The following is a 20,307-nucleotide window of genomic DNA, read 5'->3' on the forward strand; positions in this document are numbered from 1 at the left end:
TCTGTCCTTCCCTGAGTTCTGTCACAGCTCCTAGATCTGCAACTCTTTTTTTGAGAGTTTGGTTGGGAGTATTTGTTCTTGAAGCCATCTGGCATGGTGACTGTTTCTAAGGCTAGAGCTTTGGCTAGGGTGGCAGAGAGTGCTAATTGCACACTAACAGGTTGTCTTTCTGTGATCAGGGAGCCCTGGGCTTGTAGGTGGATACAAATGTTGGAATGAGACATTTGTCCTAACTCACTTCTCTGATGGCTACATGTGGCTGAGTTTCCAAGTTCAGGCTGTGAGGGATCCCAGGACTTGGATTGCAGAGACCAGGGATGTGTGGGCACCACTCTGGCATGGGCCTGGATATGTGGGCACATTCTTCTTCTCCCCGCAGTCTGCTGCCTGGAAGGGGGCCTGGTGGGGAGGTAGCTGGAAGCAGGTCGGCTTGGTAGATCCAGGAAGCAGAAGGAGCCTGGGTCTGGGGTGCAGAGTTGGCACGTGCCAGCTCTGGACAGTGACTTGACTGGGAAGCTCTCTTTGCTTTGAGCCACTCGCTCTGTGGTTTGCTGTGACCTCTGGGTCTATGCATAGTGACATACGCTACATTTTCATAATGCCCGTAACTGTCAGCCCGAGGTTGTGCCTCTTTTTAGATGATACGTTTCTGTAGAAAATTCCTATTTCACCTTAGAGTTTAAATGTGTGACAGTCTAGTTACAATGCTTCTTTAACCTAAAAATCGATTCTTATCTCCAGTTCCCTCAGATTCTCTCTCCTTCCTTCCGTCTCAACAGGATCTCATGTGGCCAAGGCTGGCCTTGAACTTGCTATATAGACAAGAATGGCCTTGCACGTCAATCCTCCTGCCTCTCCCTCCTAAGTGCTAGGATCACAGGCAAACACGCTATTCCAGTTTATGTGGTGACGGGACCACCCCGGCTTCCTGTTTGCCAAGCGAGCCCTCTATAATCTGAGCTACATCCTCAGACCTCCTTCTTCACCGCTGTCATGTCTTTCCCCTTCCCACTCTCCCTCACCTCCCTCTCTCCCTGGCCCTCCCTCATCCGTGCCTGGATCTCTCACCTCTTTCTAAAATAAATTTATTTTGATGTTATGTATGTGTCTTGCCTATTTGTACATCTGTGCAGAACCCAAGGAAGCCAGGAGAGGGCATCAGATGCCCTGGAACTGGAGTTACAGATGGTTGGTTGGTAGCAGCCCTGTGGGTGCTGGGAACTGAACCTGGGTCCTCTGCAAGAGCAGCCAGTGCTCTTAACCACTGAGCCATCTCTTCAGCCTTTTCCTGTCTCTTTTGCAAACACCCTAGTTACAATGGAGCATTCACACTTTCTGGTTCCTCTGCTTGGGGTGTTCTTCCCAGGTACCTGCATGACTCTATCCTCTGTGGGAAGGGCCAGATGTTCTTCCTCAGGACGGCAAACTAACCCAGCCTGGGGTACTCTATGTAACACACACACACACACACACACACACACACACACGCACACACGCACACACGCACACACGCACACACGCACACACGCGCACACACACTGCTCACTGTCATCAGATGTAAGTAGATTACACTTGCCCGTTTGTTCGTTTGTTTTTTGTTTTGTTTTGTTTTGTTTTTTAAATGTCTCCTCTCCACTTCAATCTCCGTGAGGGCAGAACCACACCTGAGATATCTAGGGGATGTCCCAGAATTCTTCCATGGATTGACGAAGCATGCACTCCAAAAGGGCGAATGCTTTCTGAGGCCCAGGCTCCCCTTTTGCTGACGTCACTCATTTGTTTCCTGTTCTGTCGCTTCTGCTTTTGTTCATCTCTCGTTGTCTGGATTCTCGCTCCTCCCACCCCTCCGCTCCCCAGAGCTAAATGCTTGATTCCGCTTCCATCTTTCTTATTTCAACTAGAGGGTTTATGACTACCAGGTCTCCTCAGGGTCTGATTTTGCCTGGAAAACGTTTGCTCAGTAAGCCTCACTCCCTTTATTGTTCACGTGTAAACAGTTTTTAATTTCAGTTTGTTTTTCTCTGCGACCTGTGAGCATTTCGAAGGCATCTGACTCTTTCAAGGGGTAGACTTTATTTCGCGGTCTCCAGTGTCGCCGTCATCTCCCGCTTTTAATGAATTGCAGTCAGAAAAGCAGCTTGTACTGCGTTTCCTCTTTTGTTTTTGTTGTTGTTGTTGTTGTTTAAAGATATTTCATAGTCTGTCCCATGATGGGATCTTGTGAGCAATCTGTGGCGAGTGGAAATGAGCCTCAGAAAAGACAATCTCAAAATTTGGTTTCTGTGCACCTGTTTACACGGAGCATGTGAAGCTACGCCATGGAAGTCTTCCTCCACTTTTCTCTGTCCTTGATCCATTCGTTTGAAAACAATAAATATTAAAAAAGACTACTCTCCTAATTTTACATGAAATCTCCTGCTTTACTCCCATTCTTATTAAAATTTTCGAATCATTATTTGCAGATGCAACCATTTCCAGATGATCACATCAGAGTCAGTAAACGTTGGTCTGCGTGAGATGTCTTTCTACTTCCTATTTGGGTTATGTTAACATGGTCACACAGCTTCCTTCTGCTAACCATTCCCACATCTTCACTCATGCCTCAGTGTCCAGGCTTCTCGCTTTTCAGCTCCTCCACCATGAAAGAACATACATCAGGATGTCTGAAGACACTCTCAGGCCCTGGGTGCTAATAAAAGAATCTAATGCATTCACATTTATTTTTCCTCTAATCTTGCTAGGAATTGTCCAGCTGCCCTACTTCCCGGTGTCCCCTCTGGCCTTCTGTGACTCTCTCTTGGCTTTGATCTAGAAGTTCTAATTCTCTTTCAGAGGCATTAGCATTTACCCTCTCCTGGAACATCATTTAAGCCTGTCTTCCCATTGTCATCTAGGATGAATATTCTTACTCTGCACAGACAAGAGCTATTGCCAATTTGTATGTCCCCAGAGCCTCCCCAGCATAGATATCTTGCCATTGGCAGTCGATGGAGTTCCAAGACTGATCTGTAGGCTTGATGGCCTGTCACTCCTCAGTCATGGTGCCTTGTATGGCAGGAGGGAGATCATCAAGGGAGGGAGTCAGTGTCCTATGAGGACCACTTTCTGGTTCTTGGATGAACGTTCTGCTCTTACAGGTACAGGGACAAAGAGGCTCTCTGTTACTCCTTCTACAAGGACATTAATCCCATTCATAAGGGCTCTGCCCTCCTGATCTAAGCCCCTCCCAAGGCTCTACATCCAGCTTCATTATATTGGGAGTTTCAGCACATGGTCTGGGCTGAGAGCAGCACAGCATAGCCAGACCACAGCAAGGGCGATTCTTTTTCTTTCTCATCCTTTGAGACAAGGTCTCCTACAGCCCACATTGGGTTCAAACTATCTGTGTAACCAAGGATGACCCCGAACTCCCGATCCTTCACATATTTCACAGGAGAAATGGTATGACAAATGCAGGAAACGATGGACTGAATTATAGTGCAGGGCTTTGCAAGCTTCTACCTGTGATCCGGTGCCCTGGTTTTGTTGATGCGTTTTTACTGAGTCCAGCCACGCCCAGTCTTCTGCCTCTTGGCTCTGGCCCTTTCTCAGTCCTGCAGCTGAGTGGAGTAAGGGCAACATTGTATCCTTGAGTGTCACGTCTATGGATGGAAAAAAAAATGAAAAATAATACCATTGTGTCTTTATCTAACAGGTGTAGTCTGGGCAGTGGTGGCGCATGCCTTTAATCTTAGCACTCGGGAGGCAGAGGCAGGCCGGGTCTCTGTAAGTTCGAGGCCACCCTGGTCTACACAGTGAGTTCTAGGATAAGGCTCCAAAGCTACACAGAGAAACCCTGTCTCAAAAAAACGAAAAGTAAAAAACAAACAAACAAACAAAGGAACAGGTGTAGTCTTTTAAATTTTGGTTATGAGTCCCTGAACAGCATAGGATAATAACTACTAACACGGCTTTGACATTGTGTGAGGTGCTGTGGGTGGCCTCTAGTTTGAAGGAGAATGTGGGTAGGTGGCATGCCTCTTTCAATAAGGGCTGTGAGTATCCAGAGATTCTGGAAAATGGTCCCACATGGATGCTCAGTGACAACTGGTTTGTACTGGATACTGTCTGGGCCCCAAAGCCCAAGAAGCTTACTCTCTGCCCTTCACCCACAAATCATAAAGGATGTAATTAAGAAAGAAAAACTGAGAGCTGGAGACATGGCTCAGCAGTTAAGAGCATGCACTGCTCTTTCAAAGGACCTAAGTTCAGTTCCCAGCACCCACTTCAGGTGGTTCACAACCACCTGTAACACCAGCTCCAGGGATCCAACACCCTCCTCTGGCCTCCCTGGGGGCTTATATGCATGTGGTGCATATATCTGCACATAGACACATACACATGCACATCATTTTTTATTTTGTTTCATTTTGTTTTTCGAGACAGGGTTTCTCTGTGTAGCCCTGGCTGTCCTGGAACTCACTCTGTAGACCAGGCTGGCCTTGAACTCACAGAGATCCACCTGGCTCTGCCTCCTGAGTGCTGGGATTAAAGGAGTGTGCTATTACTGCCTGGCTACATGCACATCATTTTAAGATAAAATATACCCCCATTTTTTTTTTGTTTAAGAAAGAAGAGAAGAAGCTGATTCTAGCATGGTTGAGGATTTGGCCAAGGTGAGGACGGAGCTGCGGGTGTGTAGGTGAGAGGCTGAAAGGGACAGAGGTTAGTGACTGACGGCAGAGGAAGTGGGAAGCTAGGAAGCAAAGCAACAGTCACATCCTGGGGTCTAGAACTTACCTGTGGCTCTCATGGGGCCTTCTAGAAGGATCCCAAGCAGGAAGGCACCTACAGACCTCTAAGAGTAGGTGAGGTGAGAGTGTGGTGGTTATAATCTGAGAGGAGAGTCCACACGAGGAGGCCTGGAGGTGAGGCCTTCTCCTGTCTCCCCTACCTCCCTTTCTCGCCATCTCCACTATGTAGCCACAGTGCAGGAGGTACATGGGAGACCCCAGGTGCTGACTTTCATGGTCACAGCTAGGGAAGGAGGCCCGCAAGGCACACTTGGGTGCCTGTGCTGACTGTCCGGTAACGTGTGTGTGTGTGTGTGTGTGTACGTGTGTGTGTGTGTGTGTGGTGTGTGTGTGTGTGTGTGTGTGTGTGTGTGTGTGTGTGTGTGTGTGTGTGGTGTGTGTGTGTGTGGTGTGTGTGTGTGTGTGTGTGTGTGTGTGTGTGTGTGTGTGTGTGTGTGTGTGGTGTGTGTGTGGTGTGTGTGTGTGCACCTTAGCAGATGTGATAAATTCTCTTAAAATAGGAAGCTGTTTGCTCTGGATTGTTCAGTGGGCCCTAACAGGCAGGGGAGGTTTGACACACATTAGAAGGGGGAGCAGTGGAGCTATGGGAGCAAAGACTAAAGGGATCTGGTCAAAAGCCAAGGAAAACCGGATACCACTTAGGAGAACTGTGGTAAGTGTGACAAAGCAGTTTTATCACAGAATCTTTGTTTCCACACCGTGCTGCGGACTTCGGAGTTACCGCCTCCAGCGCAGCGGGAACGTGAACTGCTGCGGCTTTACAATCCAGTTTGTCCTCTTTTGCTACAGTGGCCACAGGGGACCAACTCGGGGCTGATGGGAACTGCCTCAGGAAGGTGCAGGGTGCTTACCTGTCTGTAATCCCAGCACTGGGGAATAGGGACTGTGGAGACAGGTGATCTCAGGGGCTCACCAGCCAGCCAGTCCAGTCACACTCAAATAGATTTAACATCACAGAACTGTGCATTTAGAAATGCTTATGATGGTACATTTCAAGCCGGGCATATTTTAATACATAATATGTGTGTGTTCAAGTGTGTACAGGGAAATGTGTGCACACGTGTGGAGAGCGGAGGTCAGCCTTGGGCTTCACTCCTCAGGTACTGTCCGCCTCATTGATTTAAGGCAGGGTCTCTCCCAGACCTGGAACTCTGTCACCAGCGAGGCCGATTCAGGGAGTTCCCCCCATCTGCCTGCCCCTCCTCTCTCGTGCTGGGATTGTGAGTGTGCAACACCCCACCTAACTTTTTATGTAGGGTTCTGGGGAATCTGAACTCAGACCCTTGTGTTTGTGCAACGAACTTTACCAACTGAACTCTCTCCCCAAGCCACATAATATTTTTAAATGCTAGAAAATTCTACTTAATGGCTATTTTAGTTATAAGGACATCCGTTAATAGTATGTCTAAAACCATTTTCTAGAAACTAAAAGAACGAGAAATATTTCTGTGGGCTCTGGAGGGTACCATGGGCCTGGCTCTGTGCTGCCCATGTGATGGTGTCTGCCCCATGAGCCAGTGGAGTTTTCGGTGACCTTTGTGGGGAAGAGAGTAGGTGCTTTGTGCCTCGTGGCCCCCCTTCAGGTCTGGCAGCTTCTGATCCTCACAGCTGGTCCCCATTCTCCTCTCTCTGAGACCCTCTGCTCAGGGTTTGCTTTTGAGCTGAGCCCCTCCGTGGCCAAGCATGCTGCGTATTATGTCTCGCAGCTGGCTTCTTCTTTCCTCTCCAGGATAAGCACCTACCAAGTGGGGGGAGGGGAGGGCCACAGAAAAGACTCCACCTAGAAAAAAGACAGCCTGTTGGAGGATTTGTCTGGGGCTCCCAACTCCTGCCATGAGGCATTCACCAAAGCTCTGCTAGAAAGAAAGAGACAAAAGGTAGGGTTTGGGGGTAGGGTTGGGGATGGGGTTAGGGATAGAGGTGGAGTCGCGGATGCACCACCTGGAGAAGCTGAAAGTCCAAATTGTACCATTTCCTTTGGCATGTTTCCTTGTGAGACTAGTGTGTGTGGATAAAATGGATCTACAGCAAGGCGCTAACAAGTAAAATGAGGTAAATTAACATAAGGAGCCACTCACAATAGGCCCCCTTCCCACAGTACCACGGAGTACAAAGGCCCTGAGTTATGGCTTTCATTCTGGGTTTGTGGCACCCTAAGAATAACCTGAGACTCGCATAATTGAAAATGCTTCATTGTGGTTCCACACGTGGGGTTGGTTCCCTGCCTCCCATGAGTAACATTCCAGACAGTCTCTCTCCCCATCTCCAAGCGTGGGGGCCACCTGGCCCCTCCCGTCTGTCTTCCTGAACAAAAGCTATGGTGGATCTGTCAGGTCGCATTTGGAAACACAGTATCAATCTTGCCTTATCCTAGTATTGATGGGTTGTGGGTATTCGACTGTAATTATGTCAAAAATGAAATATTTCAGTGTGATTGGCAGGCCGATTACAATAATGCATGTCATTAGACCCAGAGCTTGCTTGTGCAACTAGAGAGAATGCCAGTGGCAATTAGCTGTGTTTCCTTTAAAAGTTGCCAAGATTTCACTTAGTTTCCATTGTGTCAGTGTAAAACACCCCACAGAGGCACCTGGTGGTCGGCATCTGTAGGATTCTTCTGTGGACGAGGCAGGGACAGAAAGATCTTCAATTGGGAAGGTGAACTTTGCTGGCTTGAGCTGTGTGCGTGCGTGCGTGCGTGTGTGCGTGCGTGTGTGTGTGTGTGTGTGTGAATGGGAGTGGGAATCCGCTGTATATAGGTGTGTGAGTGTGCATGTGTCTATCAGGGGTAGGTTCACTCCATCTTAGCTGTCTTTTTCATGGTCTTTTTTCTCTGCCTCTTCATTAAAAATATTCAGGTGAAGAGATTTATTGGGTCTACTTGGGTCAAAGGCCCAATTCCATTGTACATGATGGAACCCCTGGCATTCCAGCCCTGGCCCTTGGCATTGTTTACAGATGTTCAGACTTGGTGAGTAGATTATACCCAAATGCAAGGAGGCAGGTGTGTGTGTGTGTGTGTGTGTGTGTGTGTGTGTGTGTGTGTGTGTAGAGGTCATAGTTGTCTACAAAAAAATTGTCTAAGTGCTGAAATCCATCTTTGGGACCCATGACACCGGGAATGGGTGGGCTGAGCTAGGTCTAGTACTGCTCCCATTTCAGTTTCATGAGCAAAGTATTCTGTTGCAGAACACGAAAATGAACCAGTATATCAGTAAGCAAAGTCACATTCCAAAGCACTGCTGGTAAGGACTTCGGTATGTGGATGAGGAATGGGAGTGGGGGTTTCTCCCTTAGGAAGGCCCGGGCATAGGAGAAACTCTCCCTGACTTGGCCCTGAGTAGGGGTCTGGGTTGTAGGAGGAATATGACCTGGTAGTTTCTGCCCAGACTTCCTGGAATCGTGTGTCTGGGGCGGGGAGCAAGTGTGTATTGGTTTCTAGGCCTGGGATGCTCCAGCAAGGGACACATGCACTCTCACGGATCTGGAGGCTGGAGCTCTGAGATCAGGGTGATGTCAGGTCAAGCTCTCTCTGAAGGTTTAGGGAAGGATGTCTTCGAGGCCTCTCTTCAGGCTTCTGGGGGCGTCCTGGCTTGTTGCAGTAGAACTGGTGTTTATGTGGTGGCCTTCCCGTCACTGTCATCCAGATGCCCCCTTTGGAGAAGGACCATCAGTCACACTGGAGGAAGGGTCCACCCAGCTCCTCCCCTAAACTAACACAGTGACCCAAGCTGCAAACAAGCCATGGTGGTTAGGACCTCTGCATGAACCCAGGGAGACACTGTGCAATCTGTAGGGAACCTTTAGGTCAGGCTCAAGACTCCTTCTAGACGTGATGGACAGTATGAAGGTTACCTTCTAGGCCCTGTAGTGCCCTGTTAAAGAGATTGAATGGCTCAGAACCAAGGTCTGGAAACAGGTGCAATCCCAGAGCAAGGTTCAGGAGGCCTAATGAGGATGCTTACTCATCCCCTCCCCCTGAATCCCCTTCTCCTTCCAGCAGAAGGGACCCCTTTCCTAAGGCTTCTCTGGATTCTAGCACCTCTGATGCAGAAGGTAGATTCCAGGCTGTGCTTTGCCTTTGGCTACTCAAGTCTGGCTTGGAACCTTGCAGAGAAAGGAATATATCCCCTGAAAGGAGGTGTTGCTTGGCTTTACAGCACAGGTTCGAATCTGACCTGACCCAGGAATAGAAGAAACCTTGGCAGACATAGGCCTGCTGTGGGACCGAAGCATCCACAGACTCACCTTGCTGCATGACTCCTGGAATCATGCTAGAGTCTCTTCAATGGAGGGTGTCCATCTGCTCGTCAGGCCTTTCCCGTTGATGTTGTGCCCTTTCTCCAGGGCCACGCCCCCACAATTTCAGAATTGTGGCTATCAAGTGACACGTACTGGGACGGAGGACAGGATGATAGCATACTACGAAATATGGAATGTGCAGCTGAGAAATTTGTGTGCACGCTGCCTCTCTTTTCACGGGGTTAAAAAGAGACTCATTGTGTAAAATACACGTGACACAAAATGGGTTACAGTGGTCGTTTTTGTTTTGTTTTGTTTTGTTTTGTTTTTCGAAACAGGGTTTTTCTGTGTAGCTTTGAAGCCTGTCCTGGAACTCACTTTGGAGACCAGGATGGCCTCGAACTCACAGAGATCCACCTGCCTCTGCCTCTCGAGTGCTGGGATTAAAGGCGTGTGCCACCACTGCCCGGCACAGTGGTCGTTTTAAAGTATGGGGTACGGTGGCATTAAAGTGTAGTCACATTGTTGTGGGGCCACCACCACCTTCCGACTTCAGAACCCCTTTCTTCCCAAGCTGTAGCTCTTCAGTTATTAAACAGTAACTCATTTCCATTAGATCCGGTGTCCAACCTTCTCCAGTGTTCTGTTGGTCTCTCTCTGTGTGACGAACCACCCCAGGTGTGAGTGGCACCTAACAGCAGCTCCAGTTTAGGATACACAGTTCTTTGGGCTAGGAATTGGGACAGGACACAGGAGAGCTAGTCTCTGGTTCACCATGGCTGGGCCCCACTGAGGGCCGTTTGAGTGACTGGGGCTGCCTAGCTATCTCTGCAGCGGTTGTACTGCCAGGGCTCCGGTGGCCAGCTGACTCCTGGATTCTTCCCATTCCATGTTCATTAGGATTGAGTTATCCAAGATGGAAACCGCACTGTGTCTGAGGATTGGACTGGGACAGTTAGGGCAGCAGGCTTGCTCGACAGCTGTCTCCATACACACTTCTCCGTGGGCTAGCTTCCTTACAGCACTGTAGGTTTCCTTTTTCTGATTGCTTCCTAAAACCCTCTTTCATGGGAGGCTTCCCTGTACCCACCTCCCCCCACCCCACCCCCAGATCCACAAAGTGTACTTTGCCTCATAGACATGTTTTATTCTTATGTGTTCATATACCTCTCTTCCCTTCCAGATCATCAAGTCTTTTCAGCCAGGAGCTATGTGTTTGCAGGGTCCTTCTTGCCTGGGAGGTGCAGGGACACAGAGTACCTTTAGTAATGGGTATTCCATGCCTGTATGTGTGAATGTCCCGAGAACAGCGGTGGTGTGGCCTAAAGAATTGGTGTGGCTTCGCATTGGAATACCCATACGAAAGTGTAAGAAGCATCACTGGGCACAGCCGAGGTAAGAAATAAGTCAGAGTTTCTGTTTGAGCTTCTGGAATCTTCTAGTCTTACTCCTCCAGATGTGCTCTGCCTTTCCTTGGGGCTGTGAAATGGATATGGATGTTGCTTGAGGGAAGGATGTTCTCTGGTGAAATACGTTAAGGAAGTCTGAGGTTAATCAAAAGTTGTGTTTCCTCTTTGTAGGGATGGACATTTAAGATCTTTGCAGAAAGCGCAGATGCAGAAAGTCCAGTGCTTGTAGGCAAGACCACTGGTGCAGAGAACCTTCTCTAGGGAGTGTTGGCTTATCACTCTTGATTTCGCTGCTAGGTCACAGACTCTTACATAAGACGTCCCTTCTATGTGCCCTACTGACCAAGCAGTGCACCACACGTCCCCCAGCGACTAGCAAAGGGGTGCATGGCATTCTTTCTTCCATGACAAGTGGCTGCGCTGAATGGCACATGGAATTGGAGTTGCCATCAGGTATTTCAGTCCATGTATAGCACAGGCGATAGTGACAATTCCATGACGGATTCCAACGTTCCTTTGGAAGGAGGAAGTGAGATCAAGGAATAGAATGAACTCCCCAGGGAAGCCTGGGGAACAGTGGTCACCTGACTCAGTGTGGGTCTTTGTATTATGACAGCGTTCTCCGTGGGACCTGAGCCTTTAGTCAAGAAGGAGAATGTCAACCTGAAACAAGGACTTGTAGACAGTCTCTGAGCACTAAGAACCCACAGGTGTCAGGTCCATTCCCCACTATTGACTCACGCCTCCCAGGAACACTAGGAGCTGGTGTATTTCGAACAAACTTATAGACGAGATGATCAGACCAAGGCTTTGCATTGGGAGTAGTGGGGGAAGTTTGGACCAGGCCTCACGAGCTTTGCCTAGAGCGCCATGCTGAAGACACTGTCGATGCTCTGTTCAGAACGTTTTGGTGTCTTCGAATGGGCCCCCAGAAAGCTCAGCCCACTGACATGCATCTCACTCACCCCACTGGGGATCTAGTCTCGCCACGGGATTTGTTCCTGCAAGGCTGCCTTCCAGAGCAGCCTTCTGGGAAAGGGGGATCAGTGGCAGAAGGGGTGGATCCAGCAAGGCTTTTTCAGTAAAAGCCTTTTATGCCTCTTGTTCAAAGCGTTTAAGTGCCTTTTAGATCACAGATTGAACCATCGACATTGTAAAGTGGAGCCTTTTAATACCAAAATACACTGCCAGAGTAAGATTCCATTATGGGAAAAAGCTTTTCCCTGTGCCAGCCTAGAGAATAATTCTCTCACGTGTAAATAGGATGTGTGAAATGTTTGATGACAAACAGTTTCTCCGTATTAAAATAAGGGACTCGTAGGCTGTGTGTGTGCGTGTGTGAGCATGCCTGTTAATTACACATAACAAGTCATGTCTCATCCGTGGACACGAGTTTCTTCATGAGGACTGGCCTCAGTGGACTTCAGGTGTTTACATGATAAAGCTTTGTTTCTTCTCTGGGCATCCATTTTCTTATCCTAAAATGAGGGCTTTGGAATCAAGAAACTTTTGGGTTGGACCCTTGACCTCGAGCAGCTTAAGTGAGGGGGGAATGGAGTATAGGGGATCATGCTGTGTGAGGAAATGACCTCTGGAAAGGTCGCAGTTGGTGTTCCAGCAACCCCAGCATTATCAGGGCTTGGTTTCCTCTGCTCCGAGGTTAGTCATCCAGGCCATCCTTCCTGCTACCCTCTCTGGCCTCCCACAGTGGTGTTCTCACTGTCCTGCGATACTGGCAGAAGAGGACTGCTTTCTCCCAATGTTTTCAAAAGCTTCCAGGTCAAATGTCATTGGCTTAGATGGGATCCTGTGTCCTTCTTGTCCCTGGACAAATCACCATCTTTGGGGTGCCAACTGTATTGATTGGCTGACCCTTGGTCACACGCTCACTCCAGAGCAGAAGTGGTCAGCTCCTTTTATCCACAAGGTCAAAGTCATTGTTCTGGCTAGTTTTATGTCAGCTAGTTTTATGCCACCAGCTGCCATCATTTATGAGGAGGGAGCCTCAACTGAGAAAATATCTCTATAGGATTGGGCTACAGGCAGGCAAGCCTGTGGGACATTTTCTTAATTAGAAATTGATGGGGGTGGGGCTGGGACACCCCTAGGCTGGTGGTCTTGGGGTATATAACAAAGCAGACTGACCATGCCAGGGGCACAGGGAAACCAGTAAGCAGCAATCTTTCTCCATGGCTGCTGCTTCAGCTCCTGCCTCCAGGTCCCTGCCCAGTTTGAGTTCCTGCTCTGATTGCCTTTGAAAATGAAATGAACTGTGATATGGAAATGTAAACAGAATAAACCCTTTCCTTCCCAAGCTGTTTTGAAGTTCCAGCACAGAAATATAACTCCTAACTAAGATGGTCTTAGATGACGGTGTGTTCCTGTCCCTCCCCTGCCCCTCAACACTACAGGAAAGAGGAAGGAAGGAGAAATAGAGGCAGTGGAATCATGGCCACTTACCTGGGCTTTGGGGTACCTTCAGTCTTTATGAGCGTTTTAGGGTTTCTATTGCTGTGGGGAGACACAATGACCATGGCAACTCTTGTAAAGGAAAACATTTAATTGAGGCGGCGGCTTACAGTTTCAGAGGTTTAGTCCACTATCATCATGGGGGGAGCATGGCAGCTGGGAATATGGCAGTGTGTAGGCAGACATGGTGCTGGAGAATTCTACATCTTGATCCAAAGGCAACAGGAAGTGAACTATCTCACTGGGCGTGGCTTGAGTATATATGAGACCTCAAAGCTCACCTCCATAGTAACATACTTCCTCCAACAAGACCACACCCACTCCAACGAGGCCACACCTCCTAAGAGTGCCACTCCCTTTGGGGGCCATTTGCTTTCAAACCACCACATTGAGCAAGTGAGGCCTGAGAAAGTCCTAGAGCATATGGTGAGAGTTGGCACTTTTGAGATGATTCAATCCAACACATGCTCTCCAACTCTCCTCCGGACTACTCAGCTTGGGAGGCCTTTCTGGGAGGGTGGAGCCAAGGATTCTCCTGACAAAACCTGGCCACAGGTTTGCTCTTTGAACCTGCTTTGGCTGTGCAGCATCTCTTCAGTTAGCCGATCTTTTCCAAGTATCCTTTGGCAAAGTCGGGGCTCCAGGCTGATTTCTGGCCCCAACACGGATTTTCTGTGTACACTTGGCCAAGCCATTTCACCTCTCTGAGTGCCACCTTCCTGATTTGTAAATTTCCCTTTGTATAAAAGCTCCCTGGGGGCTGGGAAGGTAGCTGGTGGGTGAAGTACTTGCCAGGCAAGTGTGAAGACTCGAGTTTGGTGCCCAGAATCCATAGGTGGGGGAGGGAGAGGGGCCTGGTGGCATACATTTGTAATCCTAGCACTGGGGAGGCAGAGACGGGAGGATCCCTGGCTCACTGGACAGCCGGCCGGGCCCACTCGGTGAGCTCCAAGCCAGGGATAGACATGGTCTCAAAACACAGGTGGACAGCTCTTGAGTTATGACACCCAAGGTTGCCCCCTGGCCTTCACACAGACATGCACTAACACATACATACACAAACCCCCCCACACACACACACACTCCCTTTTGCCCCTCCCTGTGGTGATATTGTGTTCCTCAAAATATTGTGCATCCTCATAAACTTATCTGGGGTCAGAGAACAGAACAGCCACTAGACATAGAGGCCAGAAAATGGTGGCACTCACGCCTTTAATCCTATCACTTGGGAGGCAGAGATCCATCCGGATCTCTGTGAGTTTAAAGCCACACTGGAAACAGCCAGGCATGGTGACTCACGCCTTTAATCCCAGGAAGTGTGGCAGGAAGCAGAAAGGTATTTAAGGTGTGAGGACGAGGAGCTAGAGCCTGGTTAAGTTTTTAGGCTTTTGAACAGCACAGTTCAGCTGAGATTCATTCTGGATGAGGACTCAGAGGCTTCCAGTCCGAGGAAACAGGATCAGCTGAGGAACTGGCAAGGTGAGGTGGCTGTGGCTTGTTCTGCTTCTCTGATCTTCCAGCATTCACCCCAATACCTGGCTCCAGGTTTGTTTTTAATAATAAGACTCTTTAAGATTCATGCTACACCTCCCCACACATATACCTTTGGCTCTCTCTGGCTCTAGAAGATGTTCTAATACTCTCCTACAGTCTGGGTTTCTGGAAAGGCTGAGACAACCTGTGTTAGGTTGTGCCTGTGTTTTTACAGATGTGTCTGGAGTACACATGGGCTCTATCTATAACAGCAGGCTGATCCAGGCAGGGAAGGATGGCTGCATGCATAGCTTTGTAGAGGACACACCTGGATTCAAACCTTGACTGTTCTTTGGACAGGGCTTTGTGCAGATGATTCAAACTTCTGGGGCCTGTGCTGCCTGTTTAGAGCCTGGGGGCCATTGTAGAAGGTCATGAGGACACTCGGTGCTGAGCTGAGGCCAGAGCAGAGTCCAGTTTGGGGAAGCAGGTCACTGCAGGAGGGGTGCACGGTGACACCCCAAAACTCAGAAAGCAGACTGTGGTATGGCCTTCTTTAGTCCCCTTAGAGGGGATTATGGCACTGACACCAACCATCCCTGCCACAAAAAACAAAACAGTTCTCGTCTCAGAGGGGATAAGAGATGGTTTATTCTAGAGCCACCTATGAGTGACCATGGCCTGGGAACACAAAGCAGGTCACCCCGAATACTATATTCCAATGTGAATGAAAAATGAGGACATGGCTGCTCCTAGGTATGAGGAGAAGGTTTATTGTAGAACAGTCTGAGGCATTGGGAGAGTCCAGAGTGAACCCAGCCAGCAGACTGAACTTGGCCGTGGTGGTGGTGGGCGGTTAGGGAGAGAGGAAGAGAAGGGTTGGGAGCAGGGAGAGTCTGGTGGCCAGAGTCCTCTTTGATATGTTAAATAGGCACCTCAGTTTAGCCCCTTGACCCCAATCTCTTTGAGACCTAACACAATGTGGTGAGAGCCTCAGGAAGTTTTTACAGTAACAAAGAAATAAGTCAAGACACTTTTCAAATATATTGGTGGGAACATCAAGTTGGTCGGTCACAGCAAAGTGAGTTCCTGCTGTAGGCCTCAGATGCTGTCTGATGACATCCCCAGCCTTTGGGTTGCTGGATCTAGGGTGTCTGTGTGTACATTCTGAAAGGATTTACCTGATGGTCACAAGGATGTTAGGTCACAAAGCTGAGCAATACATTAAAATTTAGGGAGCTAAGCCCAAGATAGTTTGGCTCTGAATCCGCACCATTCCAACGCTCTGCAATCATTGACATTTTAATCAGCCAATGAGCCTTGGAGAATGCTAATGCACATGCAGCCTCCCCCCCCCCCCCCCAACCTCAGTTTACAAGGCTTTAATGGAAAGGTAAGCTTGTTGCTGGGTTCATGCTATGAGAGCACCCTAGATTGACGGTGTACCCTTCCTTACAGATCTGGGATGAAAACAGAAGGTGCTCTAAGACACACAGAGAACATGGTCATGTGAAGACAGAGGCAGAAATTAGAGTGGCCCCAAGCCAAGAGCTGCCAGGAGTTGCCAGACGCTGGGGAAGGCGGGAAGGCTCCTCCTTTCTAGCCGTCCCAGGGAACACAGCTCTGCCGCTATCTTATTTCCTCCAGACCTGTAGCAGCATTTCCAGGAAAGGTCACAGAGTCCAAGGTAATTTGTCGAGACGCCTCTGGGAAATGACCAGAAGGGTTGCCTAACTTCAGAACAAAGTGGTGGCCTGGTGGGTCCTGCGGCAGGCCCAGACTGACTTTCCGTTTACAGAGGGCTTCTTATCTCTCTCTCTCTTCTCTCCCTCTTTCTCCTCTCCCTCCGTTCACTCCCAGCATGCACCCCATCTTGATGTTCAGTCTGATTACCCATGGAAATTTCCCCTACTGAGCTGATTAATCAAAATACCAAGCCATTCATATCACACTTACTCAAGATCGTGCTTAAAAATAGTCAGTAACAGATATGTACAAATAGACCGGGCGACACACGGAGTGATTATCGGTGATTCAATTCACTCTGGGATCATGAGGAGGGTGAAATCGTTCGGCAGGAATGGGTTTTTAATGATATGTTTCTAACTAATAGGGAAGATAACGCACATTATACACGCTCGGGCTTTAGTAAGTGAGCCATACCAAACGATGCATTTCTTCGTTCAAGAGACACTTGGTATGGACTGTGTGCCAGACGCCACGCGAAGCAACTCTGCCCTGGGGTGAAGTCTAGCACAGGGGACAGGCAACTGCGCATGCCATGTTCATTTGGAGTCTGAAGACAGTGACAGGTTGTTGAAGAAGGATGCAGCTGGCTGAGAGCGGCCATGGGTGACAGACGTGGAGGGCGTGGGCATCGGGGCTAGACCAAGAGGTTTCAAATCCTAACCCTACCTGGAAGTAAGAGGAGCTACTGAACACCGCTGAGTTCTGTTCTGTAGGTGGTAGAGAGTTTCTCTTCCTCTTCCTTCTCCTGAGTTTCAGTGGACAGCCAAAATGTGTTTGTTTATATATATATAAAACTATATATATATAGTTTTTTGCAGTCCCAGGGATGGAACCTAGGGCTGCTAAATGTGGTTTTTGTTTGTTTGTTTTCTTTTGTTTTACCAACTAGATATAAGCTGGAATTATCTGGGAAGGGGAACCTCACCTGCCTCTTCTTTATTGTTTTAAGATTTATGTATTTACGTATGCGAGTGCTCTATTTGCATGTGTGCCTGTGTGACAGAAGAGGGCGCCAGATCTCATTACAGATGGTTGTGAGCCACCATGTGGGTGCTGGGAATTGAACTCAGGACCTCTGGAAGAGCAGCCAGTGCTCTTAACCACTGAGCCATCTCTCCAGCCCCTTAACTGCCTCTTGAATGAAGGATTGCCTTCTTTTGATTGGCCTATAGGCAGGTTTGTAGGGCGTTTTCTTGGTTAATCATTGATGTGAGAGGGCCTAGTCCATTTTGGGTGGTGTCACCCCTGGGCAGGTGGTCCCGGGTTGTATAAGAAAACAGGCTGAGGGGACTGGAGAGATGGCTCAGAGGTTAAGAGCACTGACTGCTCTTCCAGAGGTCCTGAGTTCAATTCCCAGCAACCACATGGTGGCTCAAAACCATCTGTAACGAAATCTGGTGCCCTCTTCTGGCCTGCAGGCACACATGCTGTATACATAATAAATAAATCTTAAAAAAAAAAGTAAAAAAAAAAAAAAGAAAAAGAAAACAGGCTGAGTGAGCTACGAGGAACAAGCCAGTCACCATTGTCCCTCCACGGATTCTGCTTCACTTCCTGCCTCCGGGTTCCTGCCTCGAGTTCCCTCCCTGGCTTTGCCTCATGATGGATTGTAACTGTGACCTAGGAGCCGAGTAAGCCGTCCTTCCTACGTTGCTCTTGGTCGGGCATTCTATCACAGCAAGTTAGCACCCTGGGCTAGCTCCCTACCACCGAGCTATACCTCAGATGATTCTTAGAGGCTCTAACACAAACTTCAGGTTTGTTCCCTGCAGTGGGCAGTGGCTGGCACCCCGGGCTGGTTCACCAGCCTTCCAACCGCTGTTTCCATGTTCAGGCTCTGGAGACCTTGTTCCAACAAGTATGATTCATTAATGTGCCAGGATTTCAGGGGGGCTATATGGAGGCCACTCCCCATGAGTCCCTCCATTCTGTTATACACCCTTTCTCCCCCTTTTCCAGCTGTGCTGGTGGTCAGAGTTCCATCCTCCAACTCCCCAGAAGAGCACAGTAGTCCTGCAGGACCACAGACATCCACATGGACCTTGGGCTTCAACAAGGCCTGGGGCAGTGGGTCATGTATACCAATGTGGCCTCCAGGGGTAGCAAGGACAATAGAGGTCTTTCGAGGAGGTTCGATCTAGAAAATGAGCTCTTCTTCATCTCAGACATCCCATCGTTGCTCAGAACCAGGGTGATCCTGCAGCTGGGCAGCATGTTTGGGAGCTGAGTCTAGGCTGTGTGTGCGCAAGTTTTAGTGTGCAAGCTCCAGGCTGCTGCACACCACCCTGTCAGCCTACTCAGCAAGGACATGTTTCCCTGTCCACTACAGCCTTCTCATACACCTGTCACCACAGTCCTGTCTCTAGGGCTGCCTCTCTCCGATGCTCACTCACCGCTCCATTCCTCCATCTTTCCCACCTCTCCACTGCATATTCGTTAGTCACAGTGGCGTTGGAAACTGCAGTGTGTCACACGGTATATATATTTGCCCAAACAGCTTTACATGCAAATATTCGTTGCAACGAATCATTGGTCTGGTTCAAGGTTTCTGGTTTCAGAAGCACTGTAAATCCTGGACCATTGCTGAGACTTGTCTCAGATACCCTGCTGCTGAAGGGAGTCAGGGTGATGTTTCAGCTAGGCAGGGGTGTCTGGGGCAGGCTCTGTGCGATCATCTCCTGGCCCCACCCTCAGTGACTGCTGACCAGAGGCTCCTGGGCTCTGCCTTTGTAGCCTTAGGGCAGCACTGTTGCTCTGTGCTCTCTGTCTCCCAGCAGGTCAAGCGGCACAGGGTACAGCTGCAGTGACTCCATGTTGGGGGCCAGCTGACCTGCCCTATTCAGTAATGACATGTTTCCTTGGGAGCGTCAGGCCGCTGCACACTGCGCTGGCCGTGGGGCATGCCTGTTGTGCTTGTAGGCTGTGGGCAGCGCTGCTGCCCCTCAGTATCCATCTCCCAGCAGAGCAAGCAGCACAGGCCGCAGAGCCAGCTGGTGGGCCTAGGACGGGCCCTATTCAGTACTGACCAGTTTCTGTGGGAGTTCCTGGGAGCCGCACATCTCCTCACAGCTCATCGGGCACAGCTTTTGTGCTTGTAGCCTGCTGACTGGGCTGCAGCGAAGGGCACAGATTCGTCATTCTCTGCTGCCCGCAGCTCAGTTCCACCATCTTTCTTTCCAATTTCATGAATCCACTTGTTAAAAGCGTCTTCCCCTAACACTTGCCCTTTTCTTTCTTTGTAGTTGCTCTGGAGCTCCTGCGGGCCCTGCAGACTCCTTTTCTGCCACCTCGCCCCTGCCATGTCACCCCTCACAGCCTCCATGGGCCTCTCGGGCTCCATGGCGGGTGCCGGTGGTTAGCATCATCTTTATTTTCACTCGAGCTTTTTTTTATTTCAATTAATTAATGAGTTTTCCTGGGTGTTGTAGAGGCTGGAAGACAGTTTTCAGTGTCATCTTCAGGATGCTGTCCACCTCCTTCACCTCCTTCCATAAGGTTCTCTTGGTGGCCTGAAGTGTGCCAGTGAGACTCTGCGGGCTGGTCAGTCACCGCCAGAAGCTATCCTGGCTCAGCCTCTTCAGTGTGGAATTGCAAGCTCACCCCTCCATGCCCAGCGTTTTCATGTGGGATCTCAGGCTTGAACCCAGGTCCTCAAGCTTGTGCAGCACTTGCTTTACCAACTGAGCCGTCTCCTCAGCGCTTTATCTCTCTGATGTATTGTCAGACAGTCCATAGTGGCCTAATGCTAGCTCACAAGGCCTCCCCTCCCCTCTCCTCCCGTCCCCTCCCCTCATCTTCCCTCCCCTCCCCTCCTCTTCCCTCCCCCTCCTCCCCTCCCCTCCCCTCCCCTCCCTTCCCCTCCCCTCCTCTCCCCCCATCTCCCCTCCCCTCCCCTCATCTACCTCATCTTACATAAGAGTGTAATATGATGAGAGAGGGAGGGAGGGAGAGAGAACTCGTTGTTGAGTTCTTTCTCAGAGAGGTTTGTGGGAAAGGAGCTGGAATTCCTTTCCAATAGCTTCCCCTGTTGGCTGGGAAGGAATTTTCCTCATGGAAACTGGAATGTGGGAGCATCAACCCCTTCACGATGTGGCCATCCGCTGCTCTGTAACTGTCTGTCAGTTTATGTCCATTCACTCCTCAGGCATCGGTCTAGTCTCATTCATCCCTAT

The 20,307-nt window shown here is 49.4% G+C and overlaps 1 long non-coding RNA gene across 4 annotated transcripts in view; it reads left to right on the forward strand.

Moving 5' to 3' along the window:
* LOC128110905 (uncharacterized) overlaps positions 1 to 20,307 on the forward strand; it is a 36,391-nt gene that overhangs the window by 13,397 nt on the left and 2,687 nt on the right. For 2 of the 4 annotated variants that reach the window (XR_008218368.1, XR_008218367.1), the window contains exons 2-4: positions 7,652 to 7,764; positions 10,219 to 10,430; positions 15,845 to 16,073. This is a non-coding gene — a long non-coding RNA (uncharacterized LOC128110905). Of the gene's footprint in view, positions 1 to 7,651; positions 7,765 to 10,218; positions 10,431 to 15,844; positions 16,074 to 19,377; positions 19,490 to 20,307 lie in introns of all 4 variants that reach the window. The other 2 variants (XR_008218370.1, XR_008218369.1) reach the window with 2 other exon arrangements.

Source organism: Peromyscus californicus, unplaced genomic scaffold, assembly GCF_007827085.1.
Source record: "Peromyscus californicus insignis strain IS unplaced genomic scaffold, ASM782708v3 Scaffold_15__1_contigs__length_86483966, whole genome shotgun sequence".
NCBI classification, from domain to species: domain Eukaryota; kingdom Metazoa; phylum Chordata; class Mammalia; order Rodentia; family Cricetidae; genus Peromyscus; species Peromyscus californicus.